Here is an 8,982-nt window from a genome sequence, read left to right on the forward strand (position 1 = left end):
AGTAAAGCCACTTGTTCCCATTTTGTATACAAAAAATCATCAACTTGAGGCGAATACTTTTTCATCAGGCAGCACTCTCCTACAATTTTTCATTAATTTTACCCGATTAAATATTTTCGCTCCTCTTTTTTTCTTAAAATAAAATAATTTTCAGCATTCCGCAATTCACACACACCCGCGCGCGTAAAAATGTTTAATCATCTAAGAAAACGGACGAAAGTCTGTATACTGACAGACGCACCACCTCGATTGCTCGAATCTGGAGTCATACAGAGGCTCAGCGGACACATTCGCCAACGCTAACGCCGCTGCCGTTAACACAGTCGCCTTCATAGACTTCGTCACCCTCATCGTCGTCATCGTTTCTGTGTCGGCGTGTCGTTACACTACGAGCGAACGATGTTTAACATCGACGCCAACGATAAAATGCTCGTAGCATCACTTTGCGCCACATCGTTACAGCGCAGCATAAGCATCGCTAGTCCTTTGCAGGTAGTGGAAAGTTTTTCGTTTTATTATTTTGCCCATACCACCGCTAACACGAAGGATATCCTATAAGGAAGCAGCCACGCTTACAAAGTCATGCATACATGTACACAAACACACACACCCACCGGCATTGACACACAACGCACGAAATCTCAAGTTGAGATTTTCGGTCGAAATTTCGTGCTTGCGAATTGTCCATTTTGTTGTTAATTAACTTGTTGTTGTTGTTATTGTTTGCAACCGCCAGCTCTCAAATGCTTACAATTATAAGCTTCAGCGTCGGCTACAAGAATCGTGCCTACGCATACAGCATCCGTTGAGCGAGAACGGTGAGAGGACGAAACCAAAAACAGGAAAGCAAATAATAAACAGCAAAGGTGCTTATTGAACAGCGTCACGTATACGCAACTCGGTGGAGTAGGCGAATTACGCGCTCGCACTCTATCAAGCGAGTCTATCGCATACGTCGCATGTATTGAAAACTTCGTTCGCCACTTGTACTTTCTTCTTACTCACTCTGCTCTTTCTGTAACGACGTTCCTGCTCTCGCTGCCGCTCTCAAGAGAACAACTCCCATCACGTATGAATTAATTGAAAATGTTGAGCAACAATGTTGCTCGATACACAGTTGCAATGACACGACTCCGCCGTGATAGCAACACGCGCTTACTTGGATGTCTGCAGAAGCATTAGTAAGACCACCCACTACCTACAATTTTGTGTTATCAGTCCAGCAGAGTGCAGAGAGTGAGGGTAGGGCACAAAATCATTCATTAACAGTTGCTGCCGAAGGCAAAATGAAATGTTGTGGCATAACCCGGTTTCTTGATATATCAGCTGTAGTTATATTATTTCAAAACGTACATATATTATATATACGACCAATTAAGCCAAAAACGAAAAATCCATCAGATATATATATATATATATATATATAATTGGCGCGTACACCCGTTTTTGGGTATTTGGCCGAGCTCCTCCTCCTATTTGTGGTGTGCGTCTTGATGTTGTTCCACAAATGGAGGGACCTACAGTTTCAAGCCGACTCCGAATGGCAGATATTTTATTTTTTTATGAGGAGATTTTTCATGGCAGAAATGCACTCGGATGCTTGCCATTGCCTGCCGGGGGCGACCGCTATTAGAAAAATGTTTTTCTTAATTTTGGTGTTTCACCGAGATTCGAACCTACGTTCTCTCTGTGAATTCCGAATGGTAGTCACGCACCAACCCATTCGGCTACGGCGGCCGCCATCCATCAGATACTAAAACTAAATTTAAGTGTCAATGGTTAATGTAAACTCTTTTTTAGATACAACTTTTTTGATTTCATCTACTCTTTTCTATACCAGCTTTTCGTTGATTTTGGAGAGTTTAAGGCAAACAAAAAGAGTGGCACAACTACTCGCTTAATTTTGCATGAGAAAAGAGAATAAAGAATCAAAACATTTTCCATGCATTCCCTTTTTACTTCTTATAATTCATAAATTCAACACCAACAAAAACTCGGCAAAAACCTTATCAGTGTTGTGCTTAACTAAGTGCTTATATGCAAATGGTGGAATAATATACATAGAAGACTGCACACAGTCTGTATCATACACCTTTTACCGATGTATTTGACAGAGTTTCTTCTCCATTTTTTTGTTGTTTTTTCATATTTGCTCATTTTCGTATTTGCTTTTCGTAAGTCGAGGACCTGCTGTTTTATACCGCCTCTGAAATACAGATAGTTTTCATGAGAAACTTTTGCTTGATTGACAAGCACTAGGCGGCTTGACATTGCTAGCTGAAAGGCCACTCTAGAACTAACTTTTTCTATCATTCGATGCTATCTGTTCGAATCAGCAATGAAATCCGGGACAAACTGAATGTTAGCTCACAATTCGAATTATTTTATTATTAATTAAGCAATCAACATTTATAGAAACGTTTAATTTTATTCCTAATTAAGAAGTTCAGAAGCTATTTTAGTAGAGAAAAAATTATTTGGAGATAGAAAGACCGAAAGTGGTGCAAAACTATACATTTTCTGCAATTAGTGAAGCATATGACGAATACGAGTGTTTACCTGAAAACGAAAGAAGCTGTCAGAAATTAAAGAGACAGCTGCGGCAGAAGACAGCTCATGCTCAAAAACTTATGAGGATTATGAAATCTGTGAAAAAAGTGGCAAAGCTCGTTTAAGATCACTTACGCGTAAACATCTATAATTGGCGATTATACCATTTTTTGCCGAATTTTTATGGTGTGCATTTTAATATTGTTCCAAAAAAAGAAAGGGACCTACAGTTTCATACCGCCTTCGAATGGAAGATGGTTTTTTATGAGGGCTTTATTAATGGCAGGAATACACTCGGCGGTTGGCATAGCCTGCTGAAGAACGACCGCTATTAGAAACCACGGTTTCTACCATTTGGAGTTTCATATCTGTCAAGTGGTAGTCGCGCACTAATTTATTCGGCTACGATGGCCGCCTTTAGCTCACTTAGGTTCTTATTATTGTAGAAGCTACTAAATTCACCTACCAATGGAACTTTCAGTCATCATCGTCAGTATCAGCTTGCGGTGAACCCAGGAAACGGGCTACGTTGACGGAGTAAAACTGGAAGGAGAGTAGTGTTAGACGGTAGTGCGCATGTAAAGAAGTGGTTTGAATCATGCGGTCCAGTTATGAGTAGCAACAACAAATTTTCGGCTTACTGCATTTCTTCGCCTATGGACTACGTCTAAGGTCTTCTTCCCTTCGATGGAAGGGTAGCTCGCCTTCTTATCGTACACTCATTAAATACTCTACTGTTTTAATGCCAACTATTGAATCTATGAAAAGATGACCGAGGCCTTTTTCATTGCTCATTGGCCAGATTGCGATAGTAATCTGAATTCAATTACCCACAACCAATTTACCACGAGCTAAGCCAACGCTTACAGCAAAGTAATGGAATGCCCGCATTTTGGGACGAATTATCAAATCGAGCTTATACTAGTATATCATATAAATAATTGCTTCAGCAGTTGAATTCACTAAAAATAAAATGTTCCATAGCTTTAGGATCCATACCCGAATTCTACTAAATTAATTCTACTAATTCTGGTAAATTCTATTGTACTATCTACCCAATTGTTTAGTCTTCACTTGATAATGGATCTTAAGTTTATTATGTGACGTTTTTTAAATCCACCCTTTAAGTGATTCCTGTGCAGCATCGATGATAGCCAAAAAAAATATATGCAAAAGTCTTAGAAACGAAGTTCAGAGCTTTTGTGTATCAAAGGCTAAGGCCTCTCCTGAACTGAGTTCTATTCATTCTTGTTGTGCTGTGATTAGCTTTAAGTTTACCTTTAATGCCTACTGAAAGGAAATTTTGATGTTCAAGGTGCACCCGCACCTGTCCTATGACAAACACTGAAGCTACCTGTTGCACTTGTCCTAATTAACTTTATCTATTGATGGTTTTCCTATGTTAATACTATTAAGTGCGATGGGTCGATCAACACTATTTTACATCATATACTGTATGATATTTGGATATTCATTTTTCTCACTGTGGCGATTTGGAAGTTTACGCGATAGTGAGTGCCTTTCCGTAGCTATTCTTGAGTCAGAAATTCACCACGGCAGGTAGTGTTAGACCAACACTATTTACAACTAACTATTTCTTTCAATGTATGAAAATGTATTTTTTCACAGCATGATTTGGAAATATCTACCGATATACAACAATACGACGCTTACATCCCATCTGTGAATACTCCAAATATGTTTTGAAGAATAGCACAATTAGATCCTGGCCGGAACGTCTGGTGGATAATACAGGTGAGTGTTCCCATGCGAAATGATGCAAATCTTCTAGGTATAATGTTCAATGTCGTAAGTTTTTCTGAAAATTTGTGTATTTGTTGGTTGGCAGTGCAATACAGGGCTGCCCATATTCGACAGACCCATCTGGTAACCCTGTATCTTTTGACAGAGACGTCAGATCGCTTAATAACATACCGCGTTGGAAGCGACAGTCCAAGCAGATTTTTACCATGGAACAGTACATGCCACGCGAGCGCTCCCAAATTGTTGAAATTTACATTCAACAAAAGAAGTCAATTGTGAAAAGAAGAAGAAGAAAAGAAGAAAATTGTGATGCCAATTATTCGTCGAAAGCATATGAGGCAGTTCTGGTTTCAAAAAGACGGCGCTTCACCACACACAGCTCGCACCACAATCAATTTTTTTAAGAAATTGTTTCCTCGTCGTTTGATGTCGAAAAATGGTGATTTTGACTGGCCAACAAATCTACTTGAACCAAGTAAAATGATTATTATCGTCAACATCAAAAAAAATTTATTTTTCTTTGATTTAAAAAAAAAACACATGGGTCCGTCGAATATGGGCAAACCAATATAAAGTACACTAAAATAATATTGATAAAAAAATTAATAGTCTTGAGAACAATTCTAGAAATATAGGCATAGAGTATTTTAAATTTAATTTTATAATATGTTTCAAACATTATTAATTTACAGTTCAAAATACATAAATCACTTGATGTGAAATCGCTCGGGTGATGTTTTATAGTAATTCGCCTAGAACCTTACAAGTTTCGTCCGTTATACCTTCTAGCTTGACATCTAAAGCGAGGCATAGATGGTCTGCTGACCTGGTGGGCAGAGGAATGGATGATACACCTAGAAATATGAGTTCACGAGATATGACATATTCGCAGTAATGGTGAGATTGTGAAAACCGTGCAACTACCGGGCGTTGCACGTGCAGACCTTTCCGGCTAAAAGCAAACGGCTTAATAGACTCAAAGAGAATTTGAACAAAACCCAGATAGTGAGGGCGAACTTTCCGTGAAGATTGTTTCATTAATGGCAGATCCAGTGCCTGGTTTGCAAAGAAACGATTGGGCATTAAGGCAGGTAGGTAGCTCGATACCTGTATACACTTTATTGATAAAATTTCGTCACACAATACAAGTTTGCGGATATTCATAGAAGGCAATCAACCACTACGCCACCGCAAATTAGACTTTAGAGGTAGTTCCACGGAAGGAGGAAAGCGGCTTTTAAATATTTAAAGATAGCGAGGAGGCGCCACTAGCAACATACCTCATGTTAAATAACACAACAACAACATTTTCATCTTGTTTAAGTCTTATAAAAGTTAACCTGCTGCAAAACTATTATCATTGAAAAGTTCCATCAAATAAACTCTCTAAACGTGAATAAAATGATTGTTTTTTTGGTAATATTCTACTGAAAATTTTATTTCTCATAACGCAATTTAAAGCCCTATAAAGGCTCTGTTTCCAATAGAACGCATCAGCCATGATTCAATTCAAGGCAGAAGCTAAAAAATGTGAAACATTTGCCAAATTTACGTTCATAAGTATTTACCTCATGTAAATAAATAATAATATTTCACGTAAAACTAAAAATTCTGTTTTTACTCCAAAAACTACTGCTAAATATTGCTATTTTTCCCGAATGTTTTCCAAAGACAATATGCATAATATAACCCAAATAGCTATAGGTTACCTTATCTCCTCTTGCATTTAGTTATCATTTTTTAATGGCCTTATCACTGCCTCGCAAAGCAGTTGTTTCACCACTTTTGTTTATCCTTTACACATCGAAATAAAAATTGGAATTTTTGACAGAAGCATACACACATACCCCTGCGCCGGAATGCCAAACGTGTCTCCCCTCTATATTAATACTTCCTCTTTTCTCGCGTACCAGAGTTGCCACTAGCACGCAACTAGCAAACCCTTTCGATAGAAACGCAAGTGCTGTCAAATAACGGCACGCAACCCGCTCGCTCGCAATCAGCCAGTATAGCAAGCAACCAACCACCCAGTGCCAGCTGTCAAATTGTAAGCACTCTCAGTGCTTCTATTCGCTTTCCCCGCCGACTCCCGCCACATCAATCTCTACTGCATTCATTCAACGCATGTACGAGTATACCCAACGTATCGTGGAGACTTCTTGCAATTGTGTTGAAATCTCTCTTTGTTGTTGTTGCATTGCGCATGTTCATAACTGTGGTGCGTGAGGGAATGTATGTGCGCGTGTATGTGTATGGGAATGTGACTATGTGTGCATTTCAAGTCAAATTTGACAGCAAATTACAAACAAACTATAAAAACTTAATTTGAGTGTAGATTTACGATTTTCAAATTGCAATTGTACACTTGATGGTGTATATATGCGTGTGTGTGTGTGTGTTATGCTGTTTGTTACTGTGTTGAAAAGGGGCGACTGCTAATTCTTAGAATGGAGACTTTCACCAATTCGCCTTTTGTCCGCCCACCGCGTCCCTTATCGACGACGCAAACCGCCACGAGTGGAAAAAAGTAAGCACAAACGCACGAAATTGACATAGAAAAAAATTTGGTAAGCCATGAAGCCAGAAAGGTATGAGTTGTAGGAAAATGCTAATTTTAGAATTTTCCTTCAAAGCATTCACGCTTTCGCATTTGCTATCCTTTCTTTTATGAATTCGCAGCTAGCTCTAAGTATATTTTGCACCTTCGCTTTCGACGCAGACGTTGTTTTTGTACTGTTGTTGCTGCACACGCTTATCACACCCACTATGTATTACAACAGCCACCGACCAACAATTCTGTCAAATTTTTCACTATAATTCTCACTGAATTTGCACTTTCAAAATTTTCGCGATTTGCAGCATTTCTTTAATGCCTCCGCGCCTTAAACTATCTGCTCACATTAGTTTCCATAATTCTGTTATATTTTTTAGGCTTTAAATATTTTCAATTTTCACTGCCGCACCATTTTCACAATGAAATCTCTAGCTAAACTTTTCTTCTTCAATGCTTCTGTGTAAAAATTTCCTCTTTTTTTATTCTTCTAGTTGGTATCCGCCACTGTCCGCGCCACAAACAGTGTTAGCAAAGCGGTCGCGTACGTCTGCCACACACTTCTGCTTTGGCAGCTGGGAAATTTCACTGCTCAGCCTTCCAAAATCAGTTTTTCATTTGAAATGCTCCAATCTTGCTCAGCTGAGATGCTGCTGCTGACTCCAAAATCTCTCTCAATATAAACCATATCCTTCGGTTAACTTGTTGTAAGGTGGGAGAGAGACAGAGCGGGAGCATGAACATGCCGAGCATCCTTACACAAGTTAGTTACAGTGTAAAATAGTGTCAAAGATTCTGTCCAAAGCCAACGCAATGAAGAGAAGTTTCAACGCAGCAACGTGTTGGTTTTCTCATTCTCATACTCACTTTCGTCGCTCACGTGCTGTCAATTTGAAATGCTTCAATTTCATCTCCACGCAGAAGTCATCTTTCATTTTCTCATTTAACCGACTTTTCCATATGACCAATTCACATCTTCTATTTTGTTGCAATGTATTTGTGTGTCGAGTGCGTCGCACCCAAATTCTACACAAACAACATTATCGTACACACACACACATACTCGTTCATTACAAGACACTTGCTTGCTTGTTTAACTCTCATTATCACTCAGTCGTATTTTATTTGGTGAGTTGGTAACCCTTCTATCATTGCTGAGGCAACTTTGCAACTTCGACAACAGCAGAGATGACAAGTGACCCGGTTTGCAATATATTTTTGGCGAAGCAAGAACCTTTCACACGGATTCCACTACAACTGACTGTCTTGTGTCGGTCTAAAACATGCTGTCCCAAAAACCAGGCAACAAAATTATTTATGACTTGTAATCTTCTTCACTCTATACTAAAATGCTATAATTCCCCAAGCGTTAGAACTGTGGGCGGCAAATGTGCTACTCACGATTCCCCGTATCGCTTGTCATGTTATGCCACTAATCAAATAAGGGATCCTTCCTCTCAGTATTTCTAGAAGTTTTTTGGGAATGCAGTTTCATATCTCACTGAATTTTGCAACGCTTACAATAACCAGCAAGCTGGAAGTGAATATAAAATACCGTTAATTTTTTTTTTTTCGGCTGAGCTGTGACGCCTTTTCTTCCAAAGTATTTGCTCGAATATTTTTATATGGAAAATAAACCTACCACGGTGAGCAAAACGAACTTCTAAAACGTTTTCTTCTATCCGAAAGACTACAAATATTCCAAAGTACCAAAACAACCACACCCTTGCTGCAGTAAAGCGAATTATTGGCGTTAACTGCTTCTAAGAGATACTGTAGGTCTCGACCAGAATAATGTGTATACTACTTACGAGATCTATTTAAACTAAGTGGAATGAAAATATAAATAGCTCCTGCGGCCGCCGTAGCCGAATGGGTTGGTGCGTGATCACCATTCGGAATTCACTGAGAGGTCGTTGGTTCGAATCTCGTTGAAAGCAAAATTAATAAAAACATTTTTCTAATAGCGGTCGCCCCTCGGCAGGCAATGGCAAACCTCCGAGTGTATTTCTGCCATGAAAAAGCTCCTCATAAAAATATCTGCCGTTCGGAGTCGGCTTGAAACTGTAGGTCCCTCCATTTGTGGAACAACATCAAGACGCACACCACAAATAGGA

At 39.1% G+C, this 8,982-nt stretch overlaps 1 long non-coding RNA gene across 1 annotated transcript in view; it reads right to left on the reverse strand.

Moving 5' to 3' along the window:
- Positions 1-7,414, reverse strand: part of LOC128858413 (uncharacterized) — a 51,447-nt gene extending 44,033 nt beyond the window's left edge. Inside the window, exon 1 of the long non-coding RNA XR_008454006.1 lies at positions 7,017-7,414. This is a non-coding gene — a long non-coding RNA (uncharacterized LOC128858413). The remainder of the gene's footprint in view (positions 1-7,016) is intronic.
- Positions 7,415-8,982: the final 1,568 nt, after the last annotated feature.

This window comes from Anastrepha ludens, chromosome 3 (assembly GCF_028408465.1).
Source record: "Anastrepha ludens isolate Willacy chromosome 3, idAnaLude1.1, whole genome shotgun sequence".
NCBI lineage: Eukaryota > Metazoa > Arthropoda > Insecta > Diptera > Tephritidae > Anastrepha > Anastrepha ludens.